The sequence below is a fragment of the Rhineura floridana genome, chromosome 2, assembly GCF_030035675.1.
Source record: "Rhineura floridana isolate rRhiFlo1 chromosome 2, rRhiFlo1.hap2, whole genome shotgun sequence".
NCBI lineage: Eukaryota > Metazoa > Chordata > Lepidosauria > Squamata > Rhineuridae > Rhineura > Rhineura floridana.
In genome coordinates this window covers 6,277,931-6,284,787 of record NC_084481.1, presented here as the reverse complement: position 1 = coordinate 6,284,787, position 6,857 = coordinate 6,277,931, and the positions used below count along the sequence as shown (strand labels likewise).

General features: G+C 37.8%; 1 long non-coding RNA gene across 1 annotated transcript; it reads left to right on the top strand.

Moving 5' to 3' along the window:
- Positions 1–4,893: 4,893 nt before the first annotated feature.
- LOC133378065 (uncharacterized) lies at positions 4,894–6,768 on the top strand. Its single transcript, XR_009760832.1, has 2 exons — positions 4,894–4,967; positions 6,350–6,768. It is a non-coding gene; the product is annotated as an uncharacterized LOC133378065 (long non-coding RNA).
- The last annotated feature ends 89 nt before the right edge of the window (positions 6,769–6,857 follow it).

Genomic DNA, 6,857 nt, shown 5'->3' with positions numbered 1-6,857 from the left:
GGAAAAAGATCTGGAGTTTATGGATATTAGAAATAAAATCTACTGTTTGGAATTTAACGTTATCTCTGAAGAAATTAATGAAGATATTAGAGATAAAGTTATCAATGGCTTGGATAATCTTCTGGACTGGAATGATGTGATGGAGCTTGATATAGAGAAAATCTATGGAATTAACAGCAGCCATGTGACAATGGAAAAACTCTCAAGAGATGAGCCAGTGCATTTTGTAAAAAAGAAGAACAGAGATATGACTTTACAACAATATTTCAGCAACTTATTCAGAATTGATGGCAAGAAAATATTTGGGATAGAGGAAATTCCCATCAGACTCTTATTATATGACTATGGCTATGACAGCAAGATTATTATGGAATACTGATAATGGAAGATTGGACACTGAAATTACTGGACTTAACAGGACTATTGAAGATGGAAGATGGAATTAATAGGGATAATGGAATAATGGCTATTGAAATGATTGGACCTAACAGATTTTGATGAGATGGATTAATCGATATGTTTATTTGGACTATGGTTATGACAATAAGATTATTATTATTATTAACGAGATGGATTAATCGACATGTTTATTTGGAGAAAAATTGATAGATATATTTCTTAAAGAATTGAAACCTCTCTTTGACTTTTTGTGGAAAGAATAAAGTAATGTTTATGAGATTTGATGATTAATTAAGATAACTACTGGAGGAAAGTGATTTTATAATATAATTTAAGAGACAGGATTGTTATATATTGTAGACCTATAACTGATTTGATCTGCGACAAATGGGAAGTCAACATTTTATTTTTTTGTTTAATCATTTTTGTTTTGTTTTGTTTTTTGTCTTTGAATGTTTTATGATTTTGTTTTGTATGTTTTATGAAAATTTGAATAAAAATTATTGTAAAAAAAAAAAAGAGTAAAACAGCATAAAATACAAAAACATAGAAATAAATAGCAAACTCAACAGAACAAGTAATTAAATAGCATTAAAATACAATAAAATACAATAGCAGCAGTCCAGCAGGAAGGGTGGTGGTGGTGGTGACCGCCAGGGGAAGCAGCACAGCAGCAGCAGATGACAAGGGGCTCTCCCTCCCTGGCAGCACAATGTTCCTCTTCCTGCAGGCAGAAGGTCTCCCAGGCCTCTCAGCCAGCCAGCCTATATATCCCTCCAAGGAGGGACAGGTGGAAAAGGTTAGCCACAGCTGGCTGAGTACCTGGGACCTGGTCCTGCAGGGCGTGGCAGCTGTTAATAGCAGCAGTCCAGCAGGAAGGGTGGTGGTGGTCTAATATTTGTGCGTGTGCGTGTTATGCGCCTTCAGGTTGATTGCAACTTATGGCAACCCTATATCAGCAACCTCCAACAGCATCTGTTATAAACCACCTTATTCAGATCTTGTAAGTTCAGGTCTGTGAATTCCTTTATGGAATCAATCCATCCCTTGTTTGGCCTTCCTCTTTTTTTCCTCCCTTGTTTTTCGCAGCATTATTGTCTTTTCTAGTGAATCATGTCTTCTCATTATATGTCCAAAGTATGATAACCTCAGTTTCACAGTTTCTGCGTCTAACATTTAAGGAGAGTGAATTCCAAAGGGTAGGTGCCATAACACTAAAGGTCCATTTCCTATGTTGTACAGAAAGAATGGACCCCCTGATAAAATGATATCTGTAGTAGGTCCTCATTTGCAGAGCACAGTGATCAACTGGATATATAGGGGGTAAGATGATCTTTCGGGTATTCTGGTCCCAAGCTGTATAGAGCTTTATACAGCAAAACCAGCACCTTTCAGGATCATTGCACCACATCCATGTCACAGTGATGCTGTACCCCAGGTACGTTCTATCATATCCCCTCCATCTAGCAAAACGTTTTCTCAGTAACCTATCACTCAGGGGTTTAAATGAGGAAATGTGATATCCTAGTTTTTCTTTACATTTTAGGGTTTTTGTTTTTATTTGTTTTCTGGTGGGGAGAGAGTCACAAGCCTGTTGTTCAATATGCTCAAGATTGCAAACACTGTTTTTAGATTTAAAGTGTGGGCAGGGTCCTGTGTTTTTAATTAATGTTGTGCAGTGCTTAGCAACTAAGTACTATATAAATACAAGGTTATGGTGATGTATTTTAAAATAATTTATTGTGCTTAACATTTTTATATCATACTAGCAGATGCTCCTAAGGAATGGTCACATGTGATATAAAATGTAGGGAAGGGGTGTGTGGGGAGCTAACCCACTTCCTAAATTACCTGTCTCTCTTTCTCTCTCAGTCTGCCCTGGTTCATACCAGGGAAAGCCTCAATTTGGCATGGTAGAGGTTTTTTCTTTCTTTCTTAAAGGTCATTTCTGTTTGCTGGCTATCCTAGAAATGAGATCACATTTTATGTTTCACGTCCAAAAGTCCTAAGTTAATAGTATGCACACTTCATAATTAGCTCTTCTGAACTAAATAAAAGAACTCCTACATATCCCAGTTTATTAAAAAAAGGTAGGCCCAGACTTTGGCATTAAATAAGGACAATTATATAAGACAATTTAGCATCTGAGTCAGAAAATACTCTAGGATGGTACAAACAGTATGAACTATGTAACTGATTCTTTGCACTTGTATTGGGGAGGGGGGAGAGATAAAACAGGTTTTTAAAATCTGCTGTCCAATTAATTTTTTAATGATTAATTTAACCAATTAATCAATTAACCCTGCAAACCTACACTCCCTGTGAGGGCATTCCAAGGGTCATAGGGAGAAAGAGTGAGAGATCCAACCTCAGAGAAGGCGATCCAATGGTGAATTCTCTGTCCTTGCTGTGGAAACTTCCGTGGCTCTTAGCCTCCCAATGGTGGAGCTCAGATGTTCTAGGGACAAAAAGGGTGTGTGCTGGGGGCATGCCCAGGGTGGGGGTACCCTAGAATTGGCCTCTAAGTGTTCTGGTTTTAGATGGTGGGCTGTGGGGAACAATATGCAAGCACTGGCCTTTACAGCATCACCCTGCAACCTTGACCACAGTTATTCCTGCACAGCTGAAATAATGTCTGTTCTGAGGAGTCCAGTGGCCCCTATCATAGTAAATTTATGTATGACTGAATTAAAGAAGACCATGATTTTGAATTCTAGTCATAATCCATTTTTCAATTATTATGGACACTTTATTGATGACATTTTTTTTTGTTTTCTGAGGTATCAGATATAATTTTTTCAGCTGGATCAACACAATTGATAATATTAAATTTACCTGTCATATGGATTTAATTCAAACTGTATTTTTGGACATCTTGGCTGATATACAGAACAATGTCCTTTGTGTAACAGGCTGCTCTAAACCTACAGACAGAAATTCCCTATTACATTAATCTAGTTGTGATCTTAAACATTTAAAAAATAATTTATCATATGGACATTTTTTTACTTAAAAAGGAATTGTACCACAGAACAATTGTATAAATCACAAGCACAACAATTTTCTTTAAAATTATATGACAGGGACTTTCCTAAACAAGTAGTTCAAGAATATAGGTTTAGAGCAGGCAATATCTCCAGACAAACATTGTTTTTCAGGACATCCCAACACCAAAATTGATAGATTGTATTGATAAGTGGAATTCAATCATCTGGCCTACAATATTAAACACAATGTGGAAAATGATTTTAATTTTGTTATAAGTTGTAGGCGCCCACATCACCCTGACAGAAATTCCTTGAAGTAGTCCTTGTGGAGAATTCTGCAGTGTCAGGGAAAATGTGTGATAAGGTTCATGTAGCAAAGATCAAGGTTTAACTTACTTAGGCATCGCATTCCTATGTTAGAGTAATGGCGCTTACACCCCCACCAACGCCCTGACCTGAAGGAGAAAAACAACACCATATAAGGAAAATGGAAACTGGACAGGGGTCTTCCGTGAGGGGAGAACAAAACCACACGTATGGGATTTCTTGTAAATGGGCTGATTTCGGGGAAATGGGCATGTGTTTATGTCATACTTTCTATACGTAACTTTCCTGTTAGTAAAAAGGCTGGCTGCGTCCAGCAGAATCAGAATCAGTCTGGCTGTTTCTCCACTTATAAGTGCACTAATAAACTTTGGCATATTTTACTATATACTTGTTTCGGCGCTTCCAGGTTTATTGGAATCCTTGTGATCTGGGAGCGAGCCTTAGCCTTTCAATATTCAAAATATTGGGGCGTTATTGTTAACAACAATGTTAACAAACTTTAGCACATCATGCAAGACCTACCAATTTAGGTTATTGTAGGAGCCACAATTTAGCTGACAAACTGGTTCATTCGGATATCCTAGATATTACACCTAGATTGCAAGGCTTGATTGGACATTATAAATGTAATCATTCTTCTTGTTGCGCTCAATATTTAGTTTCTAAATAAATTGTCCATCCAGAGAACAATAGGAAATTTGTGTTTAGGTCTTTTACCAACTATAATTCCACTCATGTTGTTTATGTAACTAAGTGCCCCTGTGATAAACTTTATGTGGGTCAAACTACCAGATCTCTTAAAGTAAGGCTGATAGAACATACTGTAAATCTAAGATATGAGAGCGCAATTTGGAAACCCCATTAACAGAGCACTATTTGGAAAATAAACATGGGCCTTCTGCTTTCTTATTTTGTACAATTAAAAAGACCCATTCTAGTCCATATAAAACAATGTCTTTGGACATTACTTGCACAACGATAGACATTCTGGATCCACACTTTAGGCACCATGCCTCCAGCCAGTTTAAATGATAAAATTGATTTATCTGTGTTTTTACAAATGCTTCTGTATTCTTTCTTGTATAGGAGTTTGCTCCTTTAAATGCACTTACAGGAGCCATCTGTTTCAGCTGTGTATGTTTATTAATTGGCAACTACACTCCCTATAAGACCTGAGTTTGATTCTTGTCATTAGGCAGCTTTCAAACATTTGCCCTGACTGGACTATGTGAGTATTTGACTGGTGGATTATAGGTGTGTATTCTTGATTTTGATTTAAATTTATATGCTAATTCACAGCACTTAAATAGGAATTTGTTAATTGCATTTTTGTACCAATTGGAGGGATTAATTATCCTAAATGCTACTATCTGTCTTGACTTGATGTATTCCACCAGATATTTCCATCGTTTGATATACTTTCATATTTTGTTACTTTATATAGCAGCATTATTTCATGAAAAAAGTGATAAATTGTTTATTACATTTTTCAGGGAGTATATCTTAAAATTGCTTAAAAATAAAACTGACGCATTGAGGGGTTGATAGCTGCCATTTGATACATTCCTAGTATTTCTGTCCTCTGAGAAAAAAGTGAAATGAGATGGCAAACTTGAAGGGCTTGTTACTGATATACTTCGGAGTCTAGCTTCACTTGCCATTTATTTGTTTTGTATTCACATACTGTTTTGTTTATAATTATCAGTGTTTTGTCTTTTTTTGTACTTCTGAATTGTCTGAGTGTTTTGCATTTATAATTTGTGGCTTTCACACTTCTTATCCTTATCTTAGGTTCCAGCATTTTTGTCTTGTGCTTTTTGCTGTATCATTGGGATACATTGGGATTTGCTTTTTGAGGAGACACATGCATTCTGGACTGGATGATCCTACTATTGCACCAGCATAACCATGATGGCTGTGCTGTGCCACCCTAGTCAGAGGCAGCATGCTTCTGAAAACCAGTTGCCGGAAGCCTCAGGAGGGGAGAGTGTTCTTGCACTCGGGTCCTGCTTGCGGGCTTCCCCCAGGCACCTGGTTGGCCACTGTGAGAACAGGATGCTGGACTAGATGGGCCACTGGCCTGATCCAGCAGGCTCTTCTTATGTTCTTATAACATGGCTGTTAAAGGGAAATCTTACAGCACCAATATACGGGAACTATTTAACTGGAATCAGTCAAAATACCACCTTAACTGTAAATCTTCAACTAGATCCTCCACAATTAATTTATTATGGTAATGCCTGGGGAAGGAGAGAGGGGTCAAGTCTAAGATCTGTGCTTTTTTGCCCTAGCAATTGTACGCAAATAACCCAGACATAATTTCTACTCCAGAGAATTTTTGCATATTAGATGCAGCTCCATAACACTGGTATGATAAAATAAACAGATGGAAGGGGAGCATAAGGTAACCAGGAGGCAATTATGATTAACGTTCTAAGCAGTTGCAAGACAACAGATGCTGAGACATCACTCTTACAGATGAAACCAGCACAAGAATGGTGCAAGGACAGCTCGTATGATAATCCCTCTCCCACAGACCTTTCTTTACGTTGCTGACATTGAATACACAACCCTACAAAGTATTGTGTATGTTCCTTTGGTGGTATTTAATCATCTGTGTTTATGTTTGTCTAAAGGAAGTAGGAGCATCTCGGGCTCTGTGTGCCGTACAAGCCATCCTGATAGCATCGTCTTACCTCCAGTCCCCATTTCTCCCATGCTGGTGGAGAAGCAAAGAGTGTCTTTGTCACCGAGGACCGCAGGAATACACAAGATCACCTCAAATAAGTCCAGTAGTTTTACTGAAATTTCTTTTGACTCCTGTGAATTCTTCAGACAGAAATCCCTGCTGACAAATTTGTTTCTAATTTCACTTCAGCAAAATATCTGTGGCAGCTCTAGCTCCAACATGGCCCTCCCAGCTGGAGTTAGCAATTGACCTTGGACTGAGTTCTCTTACATGTTTGTATATCCCTGAGTATACTGGAACCCAAGTCCTTAATGTGTTACGTGTAAGAGCCTATATTCTATTGAACACAGGGCTCTGTTGAAATTACTCAGTGCTTTTGTTTTCCTTTTTTTGACAATTTGTGAAAATGCTCACTTTTAAAAATTGCTGTCCCTCAGTCAACCACACTTGCCCTC